Source organism: Mesoplodon bidens (assembly GCF_964165515.1).
Source record: "Mesoplodon bidens genome assembly, chromosome: 7".
Lineage (NCBI taxonomy): Eukaryota > Metazoa > Chordata > Mammalia > Artiodactyla > Ziphiidae > Mesoplodon > Mesoplodon bidens.
In genome coordinates, this window is record NC_138164.1 from 62,000,415 (window position 1) to 62,019,304 (window position 18,890).

The 18,890-nt window shown below is 54.1% G+C and overlaps 1 protein-coding gene across 5 annotated transcripts in view; it reads right to left on the reverse strand.

Annotated features, from left to right (window-relative positions):
• The window catches only part of GDPD5 (glycerophosphodiester phosphodiesterase domain containing 5), a 90,247-nt gene extending 88,256 nt beyond the window's left edge, over positions 1-1,991 (reverse strand). For 4 of the 5 annotated variants that reach the window (XM_081241461.1, XM_081241463.1, XM_081241462.1 and 1 more), the window contains exon 1: positions 1,217-1,991. The gene's annotated coding sequence lies outside the window, so the exon portion shown is untranslated. The remainder of the gene's footprint in view (positions 1-1,216) is intronic. The other variant, XM_081241464.1, reaches the window with a different exon arrangement.
• Positions 1,992-18,890: the final 16,899 nt, after the last annotated feature.

The following is an 18,890-nucleotide window of genomic DNA, read 5'->3' on the forward strand; positions in this document are numbered from 1 at the left end:
CCCTGCACAGCCCCGGGGGGGGCAGCAGAAGGAGCCCCTCCCTGGGAATCCAGACCCTCCGACTGTGCCCCCAGCCCTGGCAGCCCCAGCTCTGAGACCCTGTGCAACCCGCTCCCCTCCTGGACCAGAGGTGTCTTGCAGGTTCCCTTGCCCAGGAGAGGCTGAGGTCAGACCTGAGGTTGGGGCCAAAGGCTATGGGGCTGCTGGTCTGTCTCAGGCCCCAGAACCTTGCACACAGATTCTCACAAGAGCCTGATACAGGGTCACCCAGACCTCACATCAGGGGTGGGAAAACCCCAGCCAGCCACCCAGAAGATGCTAACTTGGGAGGGGGAGTGGACACCTTGAAGGATGTTTGGGAAGGTTTTCTCAGGTGTACTTCTGGCTCAACTACTCACTTGCTTTAGGACCTCAGCAATTGGCACCCCCTGTCCCCAGGCCTCAGTGTCCCCCTTACTAATGTGAAGGATGTGAGCTGGGTGAGTGCTGAGGGGCCGCATCTCCTGCAGTTCTGATGGGCTGTGACTTAGGGACCTCTACAGTGTGTTCTCCCATCAGATAAAGCGTGTCAGGGCCTCCGGAGCGTCTTAGAGACACTGGAGTCTGGCACACAGGGTACAGGGGCAGCTGCTCTGTCAGGGAGGGAAGCTGTGGGACTGGGAAGCTTCCCACTTCTGCCCTCAACTCTGGGTCACCTTTCCTGGGAGGTGACATGACAATGGAGTGGGAGGGAAAGAGGCCAGGAGAAGCCACGTCCCAGCCTCAGGATCAGCTCTCCGATGCCCCAGTGGCCCCCACCTCGAACCCCCCCCCGCCCCACCTCCTGCCATGCGGCTCTGCGCTTCCTTTCTTTTTCTCTCCATTCTCTGCTCCTTTCCCTCTCCAGCATAACACTCCTCCCCAGTCTCAGCACCAGAGTAAAAAGAGCAGGGTCAATCAACCCCGTTGAACCTCAGTTTCCCCATGTGTAAGCGCTCTTAACAGCACACAACACCTTCTATCACACGGAGTAGTGAGCCATTTGCGCAAGGGTGGGGCGCGGAACGGCACACAATGGGCGCTCAATAAGTGCCCGTTTTCTCCCTCTTCCTCCTCCCTTTCCCGCGCCCCCTCCTAGCCAGTTCCAGCCGCAGCTAGTACCCAGTGCACACCCGCAGGTGGCCCCAGCGCTGCCGGAATGGGGTCGGAGGCCGCCCGGCATCCGGGGCTCTCTCACCTGCACTTCTCGGCTCTCTCTTGTGTTCTCTTGGGGGCAAGCAATCAGCCCCTCGCCTGGGGCGGCAGGAAGGTGGCAGCTTCGACTCGAAGCACCAGCCCGGTCTGGTTCAGTCCGACTATCCAGCCCGCCCTGGACCCCTCACGGGGCGCTGAACCCGGGCCGGGGTTTCCTGGATGTTCGCACGGTCCCAAGTCCGAAGCACCGGATCAGAGGCAGCTGAAGGTTCGGGTTTCGGGGAACCAGAGTCTGGAGGCGTCCGGGCTGCTTTGCACTCAGTCACAGGGCCAGGGGCACCCCGCCTTAACCGCGGTCGGAGGGCTGGGGGCCCCAACACACACTACAGAAAGGCTGGGAACGAGCCCTTAACCCTAGAGCCGTATGGTGGGCCAGGAGCGTCCCTCGCCGGTGCACTGGATCAGGGTCGGGGGCTCGGGGCGTCCTGGCCACACGCCCCGGACCGCGGGGCAGGGAGCGTCCGGGCGGAACCCGGGTCTGGGACGGGCGGGGCAGGGCAGGGCGCCGGCGAGGAGGCGCAGAGCCCGGCGGGGAAGTCTTCTTAGGTTCGGATTCGGCTCGCTCTGCAAAATGGGGCGGTCCTCGGCGCGGCAGCTGACTCCAGAGCTCCGGGCCGCAGCTATACTTCCTCCTCTTCTCCCGGCTCGCTAGCCGCTCGCTCAGTCCCGCGCCGCAGCCGCTGCCACCCGCGCCGCTGTCATCCCCACCGCCCACCCCCACAGGAGCTGCAGTCGAGCCGGAGCCGAGAACAGCCTAGGTAGCGCCGCTCAGCGCTGGAGCGCCTGCCAGCGCGGCCCCGCCCGAGTGGGGGCGGGGTCAGCCTGAGGCCCCGCCCCACCCCGGCCACCGGCAAGGGGCGGGGCGAGCTCCAGATCCCCTCCTCACGGTCCCGCGCCGTCGGGCAGCGGGAGCCAATCGGAGAGTGGGAAAAGAGCGGAGGTCTGCGAACGTGGACTCTACCTCGGAGAGGGCGGGGCAGAAGTGGAGAAGTGCCGCCCGAGAGAGGACAATGGAGGGGGAGGATGGATTAAAGAGCTGAGCGAGAGGAGAGGGTAACCTGGGGACCCGGATGGAGGGAGAGGTGGGGAGGGCTGGTTTGTCTGGGACCTGGGGTGGGGGAGTCATGGGGTAGGAACAGGGGTCGGGGTGGGAAAAGGATTAAGATGTAGGCTAGGTGAGTTATCCGGGGTAGTGGAGTCCCCAGGGATAGTGGAGCCCTCGGGACTGGTGGGACACACCCTCACAGTACCCTTCTCCTTCCCAGCTAATAGGGCTCAGCGCGAGGAGGCGAGCTTGGAGGCAGTGAAATATTCAGTTTTCAGGAAGCAGTGAAAAACAAGTTTCTAAAGATAAGGAGCAGATCTTCCTTCAACATTTCGCCTTTTCCAGCGCCCATCCGCAGGGAGGTGCATCGCTGTCAGTTTTAAAAATAAGAAGTTAAGAGCAGAGGTGTGTGAGGAACACACACACACACACACACACACACACACACCCTCAAGAGTACTGAGTTCTGCCCCGAGCTCCTGCCTCTCCCCTCCCCCTTCCCTCCCTCCCCCCACCCAGCCTTGGGGCTGGAGCTGTGTCTGATTTATCTCAGAGTCCCAAGCACCCAGCACAGGGTGGGGCATAGAGCTGGTCTTGGAGGGTTTTGATGTATGAATGAATGAGTGTTGAATGTCCTGCAGGGGCCATGTGAAAGCCACTAATTGGCCTGGGGAGCGAAAGAATGGAAGCCGCAGAGGACAGGTTATCTGTAAGCCTCACCACCAACCTTATGCAGTAGGTACTCCATTTCACTGATGAGGCCACCAAAGCAGAGAGACGCCAAATGATGTTCCCAAGACCATATAGCTGGCAGAGGATTCCATCTACTCATCACTATCACTATCTATAGGTCAGGGGACTTCCCTGGCGGTCCAGTGTTTAAGACTCCATGCTTCTGGGAGCTTCCCTGGTGGTGCAGTGGTTAAGAATCTGCCTGCCAGGGCTTCCCTGGTGGCCCAATAGTTGAGAGTCCACCTGCCGATGCAGGGGACGCGGGTTCGTGCCGCGGGAAGCTCCCACATGCAGCAGAGCGGCTGGGCCCGTGAGCCATGGCTGCTGAGCCTGCACGTCCGGAGCCTGTGCTCCGCAAGGGGAGAGGCCACAACAGTGAGAGGCCCGCGTACCAAAAAAAAAAAAAAAAAAGAATCTGCCTGCCAATGCAGGGGACACAGGTTCAAGCCCTAGTCCGGGAAGACCTCACATGCCGCAGAGCAACTAGGCCTGTGTGCCACAACTAAGCCTGCACTCTAGAGCCCGCGAGCCACAACTACTGAGCCCGTGTGCCACAACTACTGAAGCCCACGCGCCTAGAGCCCATGCTCCACAACAAGAGAAGTCACCGCCATGAGAAACCAGCGCACTGCAACGAGGAGTAATCCCCGCTCGCCGCAACTAGAGAAAGCCCGCACGCAGCAACGAAGACCCAACACAGCCAAAACCAAATTAATTAATTAATTAATTAATTAATTAAAAAAGACTCCGTGCTTCCACTGCAGGGGGTGCAGGTTCCATCCCTGGTCGGGGAACTAAGATCCTACATGACGCGCAGCGTGGCCAACAAAACAACCACTAACATTCTAGGGCAAAGCTATGTGGCTTTGAACAGGTTACTCAACCCCTCTGAGCCTCTGGTTCCTCATCTGTAAAAGGGAAATAAAGATGTTGCGACTTGGCAAGAACTGGGCAGGCACCAGGCTTCAGAGGATGGAGGGAAGGGTCTTCCTGGCAGAGGAAATAGCATGTGCAAAAGCATGGAGTCTGAAAAAACACCTCTGGGGACCCCTGACCTATTCCGGGGGGATTAGGAGAGTCTTCCCTCAGGGCAGACTTGTGCCAGAAGTAGGGGTTAGTTAGCTTAGGAGGGAACCTCAGGGAATGGACAGTGCTCTGTCTGGGCAAAGGCCAGCCTGGGCAAAACCCTGGAGGTGGGGGAGAACACTGCTCTGTTGAAGAATCCCTGACAAGTTCAGGGTAGCTGGAGCTCCCAGAGAAGGGACAGCAGAACAGATGGGAAGAGGCAGGCAGAGCCAAACAGGAGAGAGTTCAGACTTTTTTCTAAAGGCCAAGAACTCTATTGGGGTCTTGCTCATGACCCTGAACCCAGTAGGGTTTTGCTGAGGCCCCAGCCTGGAAGCCCCTGAGTCTTGACTCACTGGTTATCAGAGAGGCGCCCTGGGAAGTTTTTAAGCTAGGCATTGATATGGGAAAGATAGCACTTTGTAGGGAAACCAGGTAGCATGAAAACATTCAAAGCCCACAAGAGGCAAATAGTGTGGGGCAAATGGTGTGAAGGGTTGGAGTCCTCCATGAGCCCTGGACCCAGAGCTCTGCCCATCCCCTCTTTATTTTTTTTAATTTTTAAAATAAATTTATTTATTTATTTATTTTTGGCTGCATTGGGTCTTTGTTGCTGCGCGCAGACTTTCTCTAGTTGTGGCGAGCGGGGGCTACTCTCCGTTGCAGTGCACGGGCTTCTCATTGCGGTGGCTTCTCTTGTTGCAGAGCACTGGCTCTAGGTGCATGAGCTTCAGTAGTTGTGGCACATGGGCTCAGTAATTGTGGCTCGTGGGCTCTAGAGCGCAGGCTCAGTAGTCGTAGCGCATGGGCTTAGTTGCTCCACGGCATGTGGGATCTTCCCAGACCAGGGCTCAAACCCGTGTCCCCTGCATTGGCAGGCGGATTCTTAACCACTGCGCCACCAGGGAAGTCCCCCCACCCCCTCTTTAGAGTGCACCAGCCTTAGAGTCTGGTTGGGAGAACAAAGAAGAGGGTGAGCTGGAGGCTGAAGTCCAAGCTGGGTGGGGGGAGGGGAGGGATGCCCTCTCCTGGCCAAGCCCAGGGGTGGGGGTGAGGAGGTTGGCCCCAGGAAGCTTGCACTGGTGGCTGTGCAAGCTGGAGGGCTTGAAGCTATTTTGCTAAGAAACCTTGTGACTTCTTCCTCTGCTCAGAACCTTCTGTGGCTCCCAGTTGCCAGCGTGATCAAGTCCTAGGTCCCTAGCCTGGTATTCCAGCCCCTCCATTGCTGCTCTCTGCCAACCCCACGCTCTTCATCTCCCAATCGCTTCCCTCTCCCCTCACATCAAAATTCTCTCAACTCCACCCATAAGCAGGATACAGTCTCTCCCCTTCATGTGGTTGCTCTAGCTTGTCTGGGGGACCATGTTCCCCTTTTCTCCTGAGTTAATTCCTATTTCCCTGCTGACCTGAACGGAAGAAACTTTGGGGCAAATGCCCATCTGTCCTCCTCTTTGCTGTATCCTCAGAGCCTAGCACAGTCTGGCACATAGTAGGTGCCCAGTAAATAATTGTTGAATGAATGCTCCATCTCTCAAATCAAGTGTCTCCTTCTCTGAGAAGCCTTCCCGGACTCCCCCAGAAAGTCTGTCTTTGGTCTGGCATCTCTCGGCTTGAAGTTTCTGTAATCAGGTATTTCGTGTTTAGTTGGACCCACTGGGCCAGGAACACCTCCGTGGCTATGCACCCCCCACCCATCACCAGCAGAGAGCCTGGCGCCCTTGTGAGACCTCAGCACTGGGAGATGAATGAGGCTCTCACAGAGCCCCCAAAGCGGGTCAGATGAGCAGAATGCCTGCATGAAAAGAAGGCTTTCAGAACAGACCCTCCGTGACCCTTGAGGCCCTGGAGAGAGGTGCCCAAGGTCACCAGGAGGTGACCAGCACACAGTTCTCAGACGCCCACATTTGCCCTCTGACTACCCTTCTGGGGGAGAAAGTCTCCTGACGCTGGAGAATCAGGCCTTTTTGTGGCCAGAGAGGCTCACAAAGTGTGACAGAGGCATGGTCACGGTAGCTTGTCTGAGGGTGACTGAGGGCTCAGAGGCCGGCTCTGAACCTGGGCCTCGGGGGCTTACAGGAAATGCTAGCCTTGTCAGCCTGGTGCTGGGCTCCAAGAACCTTCACCCTCCTGACATTCTTCTGACCTTACTTTCTTCTGCAGCTTCAGCTCTGTTGCAAGCTCCTTCCCAATCTCAGTACAAATGAACATTCACTTTCATGCCTACATTCACATTAAAAATTTCACATTTTTTTTTCTTAAATAGGGCCACCGAACTGCGTAAGGCTTCACACCCTGTGCAATCCGCTTCCAACAAATCATTACAGTGCACCCACTACGTGCAGGCTCTGGGCTTGGTGCAGGCAGACGCGGCCCTCCTGCAGCTCACTGAGTGGTGTGGGGTTGATAGGCTCAGCTGAACTTGTTGGCCCTCACAATACATCCTGCTTTCCTGCCTCTGCCTCTGCCAGCCCAGATTCCTTTCCCCAGCTCTCCTGCCTGCATGCGCCCCACTCGGCCATTGGACTTCTCTCCATGCTCAAGGCCCAATACACAACTTGACCTCTCTGAGAAGCCTGCCTGACTCCCCCAGTGGGGAGCACGGCATCGTCCCACGGAGCTGGTGACGCGGCTCTCTGTGCCTCTCTTAGGGCTCTGATCTGCTTAGATGTTGGGCTCTTTCTGGGTTGGTTTTCCCACTGGAGTGTGAGCTTCTAGAGAGCAAGGAATGCAGTCTTGTTTCTCTCTGTCCCCATCCCAGCCCCGCCCATCCCACATTTACCAAGAATTCTTAGGCTGGATGAAGTCCCAGACCAAATATTGGGCATCCAGGGATGGGACAATCAGGGAGAAGCTGCCCTTGACATCAAGGAGCCCCGGTCCCAGGGCTCTCTGCAGTGGCGGTGTACACAGAATGCGCCACGAACACAGAGGAGGCTGCCTGATTCGGCAGGGGGAGGGTGGGGCAGGGTCGAGCCGGCTTCACTGGGAAGGTGACACTTGAGGCAGAGGGAACGCTGAGCACAAAGGCAGGAAAGTGGGAACTGGCAGGTGATGGGTAGGAAGTTCGGTGTGTTTGGGGGAATGGGAATGACACAGGAAGGAAGAAACGGAGGTCACGCTGGGAGCAGTTAGAGCACAGACTCTGGGCCCACATGGCCTGGGCTTGAATCCCGGCTCTGCCATCACTAACTCTGTCATTGCTCTGTGCCTCGGTCTCCCCATCTGTAAAGTGAGGATAATACTAGTACCTACTTTGTAGTCTATTTATAAGGATAAAATGAGTTAATTTCTATAAAAGCTTAGGGCAGTGTTGGTACATGGTAAGCCCCACTGTGAGTGTCTGATAAACAGGATGGAGCTGGAGGGGGCTGCACAGGCCATGTTAGGTGGGGCTTTGAGTTTGGCCTTTATATCCGGAGGGTACCAGAGCGTCAACAAAAGGGGTGGGGTGAAGGGGAGGAGGCGGCTTGGCTTAGATCCAGCCTTGCTCCTCCCAGCTCGTGGACACCCAGAGGGCCTCCTGCTGGCCCCCAGCCCTGCCCACCTCTCCCCTTCCTTGGCCTTCCGGTGCCCCCAGTAGCCCTGTGGCATCAATTGATGTATAGTGGGACTGTAGGGGCTGGGGCCACCCCTACACCGGAACACCCAGGGAAACTTTATGGCCCGATTAATTGCCAAAGGAGGTCAAGCAGGGGCCCCGAGGAGGACCAAGGCACATGGGCAGGGCCTAGCATCCAGGCCCTGGCTGGGCTGAAAGGATGGTGGGATTGGATCCAAGTGTGTGTTCAGTGGGGAATGGATGGGGGGTGGGGGGAGAAAGTCAACTGCCAGGACTGAAGGTGAAGTTGGATATCGGACACTTGGGGCCTGATGCAGAGGGCTCGGGAGCCAGACGGGCATCCTGGCCCAGGCACCTCCCTTCTCTGCCTCGGCCTCTCCTTGAGTAAAATGGAGATGAGAAGCGTGGCCCCTTGAAGGTGGTGGGGACGGAAGGAGAGGCAGTGCTCCGTCACCAGGCCTGAGGTAGCATGGTGCGTGTGCCAACACCAAACTCAATTCCACAGCACCGAGGCAGAAAGGCCAGGAGCATCCGTGGCTGGAGAGGTGGCAGGGGGGCGTGTCACATGTCTTTGTCATTGAGTTTGGCTTCTTTGCTGAGGGCAGAGGGGACCCCTGGGAGGGTCGAAGCAGCGGTAACAAGGTCAGGTTTGCTCTTCAGAGCTCAGCCTGATCACCTCCTGGAGAAGAGACTGAGGCACGGAGGCCGGCTGGCACCTGTTTTAAGAGTCCAGGTGACAAGGAGAGATAAGGGTCTGAACTGGGCCCTGGCTGTGGGGCAGGGGTGGGAGGTCAGGAACATTTCGGAGTGGGGGGAGAGGCAGGCCGCTGATGGTGTCTCTGTGGGATAAGGGGGAGAGAGAGTGAGCTGGGTCTGGAGATCAGGAGAGGGACCAGGCCCGAGGCCACGGCCTGAGACAGGCTTTGGGATGAGAGGGTCAGCGACCCCAGGGAGGGAGTGGGAAATCCACAGGGAGAGGGGTGGGCAGGGGATGGGGCCCAGAAAGAGCCAGAGAAGGACTGGTCAGAGAAGGCGGAGAGAGGGGGGAATCAGACACTGAGCGAAGAGTGAGCAGCAAGGAGAGGTGAGCAGGGCCGGGACGGAAGCGTCCTGGGGTCAGTGGCTGGGACTGAGGGTGGCCCGGGGGAGGTGGAGGCAGGAGGAAGGGTGCACTTGGTGCTGGTGTGGGTGCCCTCCCCAGGGTAGCTGCAAAGGGTGCATGCTTGGGTGGCAGCTGGAGGACGAGGCAGAGGTAGAGGCTTTTAGAGAGGACTTAAAACCGTGAGCAAGGACGAGATAACGGGTAAGGCTAGAGAAGCAGCACCTCCACTTCAGGGGCTGGGGGGACCCTAGTGGGGGTGGGGCAGGTGAGGAAGATCAGGCCTGGGGTCTCAGCAAAGCAGGAGGCCAGGGGAGGGCCAGGTGGAGCCGCCGGGGCAGAGGCCTGAAGCTGGGAGCCTTGCTGTGGAAAGTGAAAGGGGAGGGAAATAGTCCGACTGAGATGGGAATCTGTGGCAGCTCCTTTTGCCTGGTGGAGGGGTGGTTGGGGGCGGCTTTGGGGAATGCCTGTGTCAATGATACTGGGCCCCCCTTCCCATTCTCCTGGATCCCTGCTCAGGCTCCAGTCTTGAAAGGGCGGGGAGCTTCAGGGCTTCTCGGACCCCAAAGTCTGTGGGCTTCCTCCCTCCCACCAGGCCTTGCCACCAGCAGATGGGAATTTTCGTGATCCCAGTAATGCCAAGCTTACCTTTACCAGCACCTCCTGATGCTCACGAGAGGGTACTGTGTCTCCAGTACAGGGTATGAGGGATACCCAACAGGCAGGCGCCCAGTACCTTTCCCTAAAGAAAGGCAAAGGGGATGCCTCTGCTGCCCCCTGCTGTATGATCCTGATTGGTGCAGAATAATAATCCTAATCGCTAACACTAGAGCACTGGTTCTCAAACTCTTTGGTCTCAGGACTGTTTTTCACACCCTAAAAATTATTGAGGACCCCAGAGAACTTCTATTTATATGGCTTGTATCGGTATTTACAGTATTATAAATTTAAACTGAGACATTTAAAATATTTAAGTAATTAATTTAAAATAGTTATAACAATCTTAGTAAATGTTAACATATCTTAATGAAAAACACCTACATTTTCCAAAACAAAAAATTAGAGGTGGGCTTCCCTGGTGGCGTAGTGGTTAAGAATCCGCCTGCCAGTGCAGGGCACATGGGTTTGAGCCCTGGTCCGGGAAGATCCCACATGGTGTGGAGCAACTAAGCCCATGCGATACAACTACTGAGCCTGCGCGCCTAGAGCCCGTGCACCACAGCTACTGAGCCTGCGCTCTGGAGCCCGCGAGCCACAACTACTGAGCCTGTGTGCCATAACTACTGAAGCCTCTGAGCCTAGAGCCCGTGCTCTGCAACAAGAGAAGCCACTGCAATGAGAAGCCCACACACCACAACGAAGAGTAGCCCCCGCTCACTGCAAGTAGAGAAAGCCTGCGTGCAGCAATGAAGACCCAAGCAGCCAAAATTAATTAATTAATTAAGAAAAAAATAAAGCATTTAAAAAAAATAGAGACATTTTTTTATATGTTTACAAAAATGTTAATGGCTGGCCTAATAAAAGTCAGTTGGATTCTCATACCTGCTTATGAATTCAGTCAGATGCAATATATTGTTTTGGTTAAAGTTTACAAAGAAAATACAGGCTTACACTGATATGAGTTAGAAAAGGGAGGAGTATTTTATTGGCCTTTTCAAATAATTGTGGTTATTATCTGATACTAACTTAATCTTGAAATATTTCTTGAAGCTTAGTTACTATTAAAATCTGAAACCATGGGACTTCCCCGGTGGTGCAGTGGATAAGACTCTGCGCTCCCAATGCAGGGGGCCCGGGTTCGATCGCTGGTCAGGAAACTAGATCCCACGTCAGGAAACTAGATCCCACAGGCATGCCGCAACTAAGAGTTCGCATGCCATAACTAAGGAGCCCACGTGCTGCAACTAAGGAGTCCACCTGCTGCAAATAAGACCCAGCGCAACCAAAAAAAAAAAAAAATCAAACCATATCAATGAAATTTTCTTACTCAGTTACATTAAAATCCATTGGTCTCTTTTGCGCTTTGTATCTTTTACCATGGATGATTTTGTAAAAGCATACATTGGCCATTTGGGAGAAAAAGTGGTTCACCGAGTCATGCAGATCTTTCAAATATTGATAAATTTCAGTATATAATATTAAAAATCAAATTTTTTTGATTGGCAAGGTGTGGCTTCAGACAGGGCTCAGGTGTCACCACCTCATGGAAGTGCCTCTGGGCTCCCACAGGCCCCTGGGCTTCCCTCCGTCCTCTTATTTACCAGCCGCTTCTGTGAATGTCAGCTTAGGTGTCTGCTTCCACCAGGCCACACCTGGCAGCTGGCACAGGGCCGGGTACATCGCGACACAATGGTGGTCATCATCGCCCCTGCTTTACTGCCCTCTCTGGGCAGCCCGACCCTCCTGGGCAGGGAGAGCAATTCCTTCACTTATTCATTGCTCCATCCCTTTCTTCACTCTTTAAATACATTTATATTGAGTGTTTACTTTGTGCTCAGCATGGTTGTAACATTCTAACACAGCAGCAAAAATCTCTGCCTTCGTGAAATTTACTTTCTGGTAGAGGAAGGTAGACAATAAGAAAAAAAAGAGAGAGAGAATGGTATATATTAGATAGGACACGCACTTTGGACAAAAGAAAGAACAGCATAGACAGAGGAAAGTCAGGAGTATCGGTGAGGGGGTTACCATTTTAAACAGAGTAGTCAGGGAAGGTGACATTTAAGTAAAAACCTGAAGCAGACGACAGGTGCAAAGGCCCTGAGGTGGGATGTGCCTGGTCTGTTCATGCCAGGAGGCCAACATGGCTGGAGTGGAGGGAGTGACAGGGTGGAAGGACGTAAAGGATGGTGTACAAGGTCACTGAGATCAGATCACGAAGGGCTTAGAGCCCATGGTGAGGAATATGACTTTTACTCCAATTGAAATGGAAAGACACTGCAGACTTCTAAGTCATTTGCCTTATGAGTCAGACCAAGGGGGAGAGGGTAGAAGCAGGGGAGCAGAATGAGGCATCAGATGAGAGGTGATGGCGGCTCAGATCAGGGCAACAGCAGGCATGGTGAAGTAATCAGGTGCTGGGGTGTCCTTGGGAGGTAGAACCACAGGATTTTCTGATGAACTGAACGTAGGTTGTGAGAGAAAGAAAGGAGTCAAGTATGGCCCCAAGTTTTTGGCCTGAATACCTAGAAGGATGGTGCTGCCATGATCTGCCATTGAGGAAGGTGACAGCAGGAGCAGATCTGGGACACAGAGCAGAATTCGAGTTTGGACGTGCTAATTCTCAGGTGTCTCTTAGACATCCAAGTGGACATGTTAGGCATACAGTTGGGTTTAGAAGTCTGGAGGCTGGGAGAAATCCAGAAACTCAAGAGCTGTTGCTTGTTCCTTCTCTTCTCCTGTTGTGCGAGCCCTGGAGCTCAGTCTTTGGGCTTCTCTTCTCCAGCAGAACCATTTGCTTGTCAGGCTCATCCAATTGCAAGGCTTTAAATACCTCCTCTGTGCCTACAGCTCCCGTAGATGTGATGGTTGGGGCTCTAGCCACCATCTTGGTCTTTGAAGACATAGGTCATGCCCTAGGGTTGGAGGAGCCATGAGCTGGAAGGAGCCTGAACACCCGAGGACTTAACAAAGTAGAGCCTCCATACCACCCCTGAACCATCTATTTCCAGACTTTTATGTGAGAGAGAAACAAACTCTCTTGTTGAAGCCAGAATGATTCTGTTATTTGCAGTTGAGTTTAATCCTGCAATGATACCTCCTGTTCGCTGCGTTATCTCATGTTCATCCTGACAATGGCCCTGTCGAGTGGACGTTACCCACCTCATTTTAGAGAAGAGGAGAAGGGGCTCAGGGATTTCGGCAAGTGGCCAGTGCAAGGCTGAAGTGGGCTCAAGCCCTGGGCACTCCAACTCCTGGCCCTGCTCTCTCCACCAGCCCCTGGGGCCACACCCAGGCTGACCTCCCTGTGTGCACTAATGCCTTCTGGGTTTCCCAGTGTTCTTTATCCAGGGCCCAGAATCCTCTAATGAGCAGGAGGAACTGTCTTGGGGTCAGAGATGTTGCAGGGTGACAACTGCCCCGGTTTGCCCTGGATGGTCCCTCTTTTAGCACTAGGAGTCCTACATCCCTCGGTCATGGGCAAACCTGGACAGGTGATCACCCTAGAGCTCTGGTCCAGCCAGGACCCATTGCTGGCCCTGTGGATACCCAGACCCTGAGCCATTACAACCTACCCACTTCCAGGCATTTATTCCCTCCCCAACCCTGAGCCCTGGGAGCTTCCTGAGCTGGGGCCTTAGGTGGGAGGCCCTGAGGTCTGGTGAGGGGCTGGGGCTGGGGTTAAGGCAGCAGTCCCCGACCTTTTTGGTACCAGGGACCGGTTTCATGGAAGACAATTTTTTCCAAGGAAGAGGGGAAGGTTTCAGGATGATCAGGCATTAGATTCTCATAAGGAACACGCAACCTAGGTCCCTCGCATGCGCAGTTCACAGTAGGGTTCCTGCTCCTATGAGAATCTAATGCCACTGCTGATCTGACAGGAGGCGGGGCTCAGGCCATAATGCGAGTGTTGGGGAGCGGCTGTAAATACAGATGAAGCTTTGCTCCCTTGCCTGCCATTCACCTTCTGCTCACGGACCGGTACCTACCGGTCCATGGCCCGGGGATTGGGACCCCTTGGTTAAGGGATTAAGAAGATGGGGCTCATCCGTACTGGCAGGAAGTAACAGTGCAAATTCCATCTTGACTTGACCTTGCACTGGTCTTAGAAGTCAGCAGCCCCCATACCTGTCTTGACCTTTTTTTTAATCCCCTGACTCTCTGCATATCCTGTAAACCACTGCCCCTCCTGCCCACCTCCCACCAAGAAAGCACAGAGTCCCAGCCTGCTGTGGTCTGAGGCAATCAGGCTGACCTGAGGGTGCCCACTCACTCCTGTCTCCCCCAGGCACCCATCAAGCGTGGCTGGGCCCTGACTCAGAATAGCACAAGGGGCTCTGCACTCAGAAGGACTCCTGTCAAATTCTGGCTCTCCTACCTTCCCCCGAAGTGAACTTGGCCAGTGATTTCACCTGTTGAGCCTCGGTTTTCTCATCTGTAAAACAGAGATAATAGTACCTACCACATTAGGCTGGGGCAGGGTTTAATGAGATAATGCCCCACGAAGCTTGACACAGGTCTTGGCACACGGCTAACAGCCTTAAAGCTCATCATCATCGCTGTTGTTGTGTCACCACTCCTCTGGGCCAGGGAGCCTTTGTGCTGGATGCCAGGGCCCCAGTGATAAGCCAGAAGACATCCAGGGACTCCCCAGGGAAATCACAATCTGAGAAGGACACAGGACACAAGACAGTTATCAAAAATAAAATAACTGTTCTAATGGAGGACTGAACAAGGCGTGGTGGGAGCACCAGGGAGGAGGAGAGTCTCATGGGGCCCACGGGGAGCTGAGGAAGTCCCTCCTGGAGGCGGCAGAGCGTGAGTGGAGCCTTGCAGAGCAGCAGATTTGTGCCAGGCAGATCCAGGCGATGAAGGAGCCTCTTGCGACTCACTGTGTCTAGGGTTCTCTTGTCCTGTAATAAGGGTGGGGTGGGAAGCAGGCTCGTGCTGCTGGCTGGCGTCTCTGCAGAGGCTCCAGAAGCTTCAGACAAGAGGGCCCCAGCACCCCTCCCCCACCCCATCCTAAATGGAGGGTCAGGCCCTCCTGTAGGACCAGACCATCCTGTAGGACCAGCTGGAGGTGTGTTCCCAGACCTGTCCTGCCGGCCTCTGCCCATCACCCATCCGTGTTAAATCCGTTTTTTTAAGAGAGAATTGTCACTCTGTTCTGCTTCCCCTCCCTCCTGTAAGTGAAGAGGACTTCCAGAGAAATGTTGGGAGAGCATGATATGTGCACCTAGACTCTGGGGGACACGGGGACCGCAACTCCTCTCACACACTGCAGAGTCTAACAGCACGGTTTGTGTGGGGAGGCGGAATGGGGTGGGGGAGGCCAGGGCTACCCTGGGAAGGGCTCGCTGCCGGCTAGACCACACAAAGGATGCCTGACTTGCCTGTTGGCCAGATGAGGGCCTGCCTGCCTAAGGCCATGTCCAGCTGCCTGAGGACCCCTTTGGGGGAGGTGAGGAGATCTCATGAGTTAAAGATCAACTTTGGACATCAACCATGTCCAGAGGGTCCCCAGCCAGATTACAACTGTGTCAGCCAAGGAAGGCTTTTTCTGCCCTCTCTCCCACTCTGCACTCCACCCTGAAGTGGCTGCAAGTAGTAGCCAGAGATGGTCATAGAGAGAGAGAAGGAACTTGTCGGCACGCTCTCCAGGTTTCTGGTTTCTGAGGTAAGCCCAGCCTGAAAGAAGGGTCTCATTCTAGACTGGAGAGATTTTGGAAGTTTGATATTACTTTGAACTGTATTTTTAAAAAAGAAATGTGTGGATGATTTCAAACATATATGAAATTAGAGAGATTAGTATAATGAATCTCCTATGTATCCATCCTTCAGCTTCGACAATAGCCAGATCAGGTCAATCTTGTTCAACCTGTGTCCTCGGCCCACTCCCTCTAATGTAATTTTGAATCAAATCTGCGAGAAAGAATAAAACAACTTCCTGCTTGCCTTTGAAAAATTAAAAATAAAAAAAGTCAGCATCCTCCGCTGTTTGATTAGGGCACTAGTCTAGGGCATAAACCTGAGATCAACGTGGGCAGGACCCACTAAGTCATTCCACTGAAGGCAGGGTTTATACCTGCTTCTTGCATCATGTGTTCCCACCACTCAGAACTGTGCTGGGCACATAGTAGGTGCTTAATAAATCATTCTGGAGCCTCTCCTCCTCCTTCTCCTCTGTTGCATCCCAGACAGAAGCTCTTCTTTGGGCATCAGCTGGAGCTGATACTCAGCCCTCCATCCAAGGCTGCAGGCAGGTCCTGCTCATAGCACCCCACCCTGGGGCATATGCCAGAGGCAGGATTACTGCGCAGAACACAGGAGCTGATGAAATCAAGAGCCTAACTCAGTGCTCCAGATGGCAGATGGCTGTTATCATAAAAGCAGTGGTAAGGAGACACCCAGAGGAAAGTTTTGAGTGGAGGGTGACAAGGGCAGACATTTTGGGGACTTCATTTCACTCTGCGGAAGGTGGGACAGAAGGGGTGAGAACGAAGCAGCAAGACAGTGAGGAGACAGGTAACGGAGTCTGGGGAGAAGGGATGAAGGTTTGACTCCTTCTGGGAAGGAAACAATGGGGGATGTGAAAGATGGGGGAGCTGGAAAACTTAGAGGCACAGCTCAGCTGCTGTGCCCCGACCCCTCCCACTTTTAAGCTCCGAGTCCTTCCTACTACCTGTGCGAAGTGAAAACTACCGTGCTCCATGTCCAAAAATTATTAAGAATTTCAAGATAAAAATTGCAAATATTGTACCAGATTTATTGATACTAAAAAATTATTAGTTGTTCATCCGAAATTCAGCTTTAACTGGGAATCCTGTACGTTATCTGGCAACTCTACTAGGTGCATCCTGGTGTCTCCTCCATTACCTGGGGCTTCTAGGAGAAGGACCCTCAAACTTCAGCCTGCATCAGAACAACCTGGAGGGCTTGTTAAAACAGATTGCTGGGCTCCATCCCCAGAGTTCCTGACTCATAGGTCTGTGTGGAGTCCAAGAATTTCATTTCTAACAAGTTCCAAAGTGATGCTGATGCTTTTGGTCCTGGGGCCACATTCTGGGAACCAAGGTTCAAGAGTCCATTACCATAGTGAAGCCCATGAATAGGATCCAGAAAGGTGCAGTGACCGAAAATGACCACCAGAGGGCAGAGGCGCCCACTAGTCAGGCCTCACGGAGAGCCCACTGTCTTGGGGCTGGGCTTACACCTAGGCTGAGCAATTGCTCCGTGCCTGACCAAGTCCAGGGCCCTGGCTGTGATGAAAACATGGGTCAGACTCAGTGCCTGCTCTTGAGGAGCTCAGGGTCTGGTTAGGGAGACACAGGTGTTAACTGGCAATTATAATTGGTGCTGAGGTGCTGGGAAGCACAGAGTAGAGTGGGTGGGGATTCTGTGGGAACCCAGAGAAGGCTGGGGGTAGTCAGGCAGGCTTCCTGGAGGAGCCTGTGGCCTGAACCATGAGTAGGAGTCACCCAGGTGGGGAGAAGAGGTGGAAGGGCATTATGCACAAGTACAAGAGCATGCAGGCTGGGAAATGTCAGGTGTTACCAAGGGCTAGCACAGAGGCAGGGGGGAGAATTGGTGGACGAATACCTGGCGAGGCTGGTGGGGGCTTGATTGGATCCTAAAGGTCTCAGGGAGCCCCAGGAGGGTTTTAATTGATGGTGTGTTAGAATGATCCCCAGGCAACGGTGTGGAGGAGGAAAGACCAGAGACAGGGAAGCTAGAGAGGAGGCTGGTACAGTGGTCCAGGGAAGGGGTGACCAGACAAAGCAAGAATGGCAACAGTCTCATTCATTCATTCATTCATCCACTCATTACACACATTTATGGAGCAACTTCTCTGATCTAAGCCCTGGGCTGGATGCTGGGATTTGGTGGTCTTCTCAGAGAGCTTACAATCTAACAGGAAAGGCCACCAACCAACAGCCCATGGCACAGTTAGCCAGCCAGTGATATCTGTGGTCCCTGAGGGATCAATACAAGGGATGCTAAGGAAGCCAAATGGCAGGGTCTGGGTGAGGTGGGGGGTGGGAGGCATCTCCCAGGAGAGCCCCTGACCTGAGCATCCTGACCTAGCAAGCACAGATGCCTCATTCAACCAGACCTTGGCGCCCTCCCCACTGCAGCCCAGAGCTAACAATATGGCCATTGAAGTTTGTTGCCACTGCTCAAGGTCCTGCCTTTCCTGCTCCCATCCTCCCTCAGCCACACAATCCTGGCCTTCAGCAGGGAAGAAAGAGCAGGATTATATGCTGGTACCAGGGACTGGGCCCACTCCTCGACCACAGTCAGTCTGGCCCCCAGCTCAAGGTGGGCACCTGGGCTGGCACCTTCCTCAAACATGCAGGGCTCTCGTTCTAAGCATGTGAAGGGTTGGCCAGCTAGAAGCAGGGGGAGAGAGGAGATGACCTTATGTGCCAAGAGAATGCTCTCTAAGGGCTGTCCTGGCTGCTCAGGGTTCCTGGAACACACCACATTCATCTACAGGGGTGAGATTGGCCCCATGGATGAAGTGAATTAAAATCAAATTAACTGGGCTTCCCTGGTGGTGCAGTGGTTGAGAGTCTGCCTGCCGATGCAGGGGACACGGGTTCGTGCCCCAGTCTGGGAAGATCCCACATGCCGCGGAGCGGCTGGGCCCGTGAGCCATGGCTGCTTAGCCTGTGCGTCCGGAGCCTGTGCTCCGCAACGGGAGAGGCCACAACAGTGAGAGGCCCGCGTACAGAACAACAACAACAACAAATCAAATTAACTGGAGCACTACTCTTTAGAAGGGTGGCCTTTTGCTATTCTGAGAACATGCCTAGTTTTTTCTAGCCTTGGGGCCCTTGCATATATAGTTCCCTCTGTTTGGGTTGCTCTCCTCCACTCTAAAGTTTTCAGGGGGTTGGCTTCGTTGGTAGGCAGAAGAGTGGCTCCCAAAGACAACCAGGTCCTGATCCCTGCATATGTTAACTTACATGGTAAAGGGGACTTTGCAGATGTGATGAAATATTTATCTATTTATTTATTTGGCTGTGCCGGGTCTTAGTCGCAGCACACGGGGTCTTCATTGCCGTGTGCAGGATCTTTAGCTGTGGTGTGTAGGATCCTTTTTTTTTTTCAGTTGCGGCATGAGGGATCTTTAGTTGCGGCATGTGAACTCTTAGTCATGGCATGTGGGATCTAGTTCCCTGACGAGGGATCGAACCTGGGCCCCCTGCATTGGGAGTGCAGAGTCTTAGCCATTGGACCACCAGGGAAGTCTCCTACAGATGTGATTAAATTATGGATCTCGAGATAGAGATATTATCTGGTGGCCCTATGTAACCACAAGGTTCCTTATATGAGGGAGGAGGGGAGGGGGGTCAGAGAAAGATATATGATGACAGAAGCAGAGGTCAGAGAGATGGGCAGCTATGAAGATGCTACACTGCTGGCACTGAGGATGGAGGAAGGGGTCATGAGTCAAGGAGTGCAGGCAACCCCCTAGAACCGGGAAAGGGCAA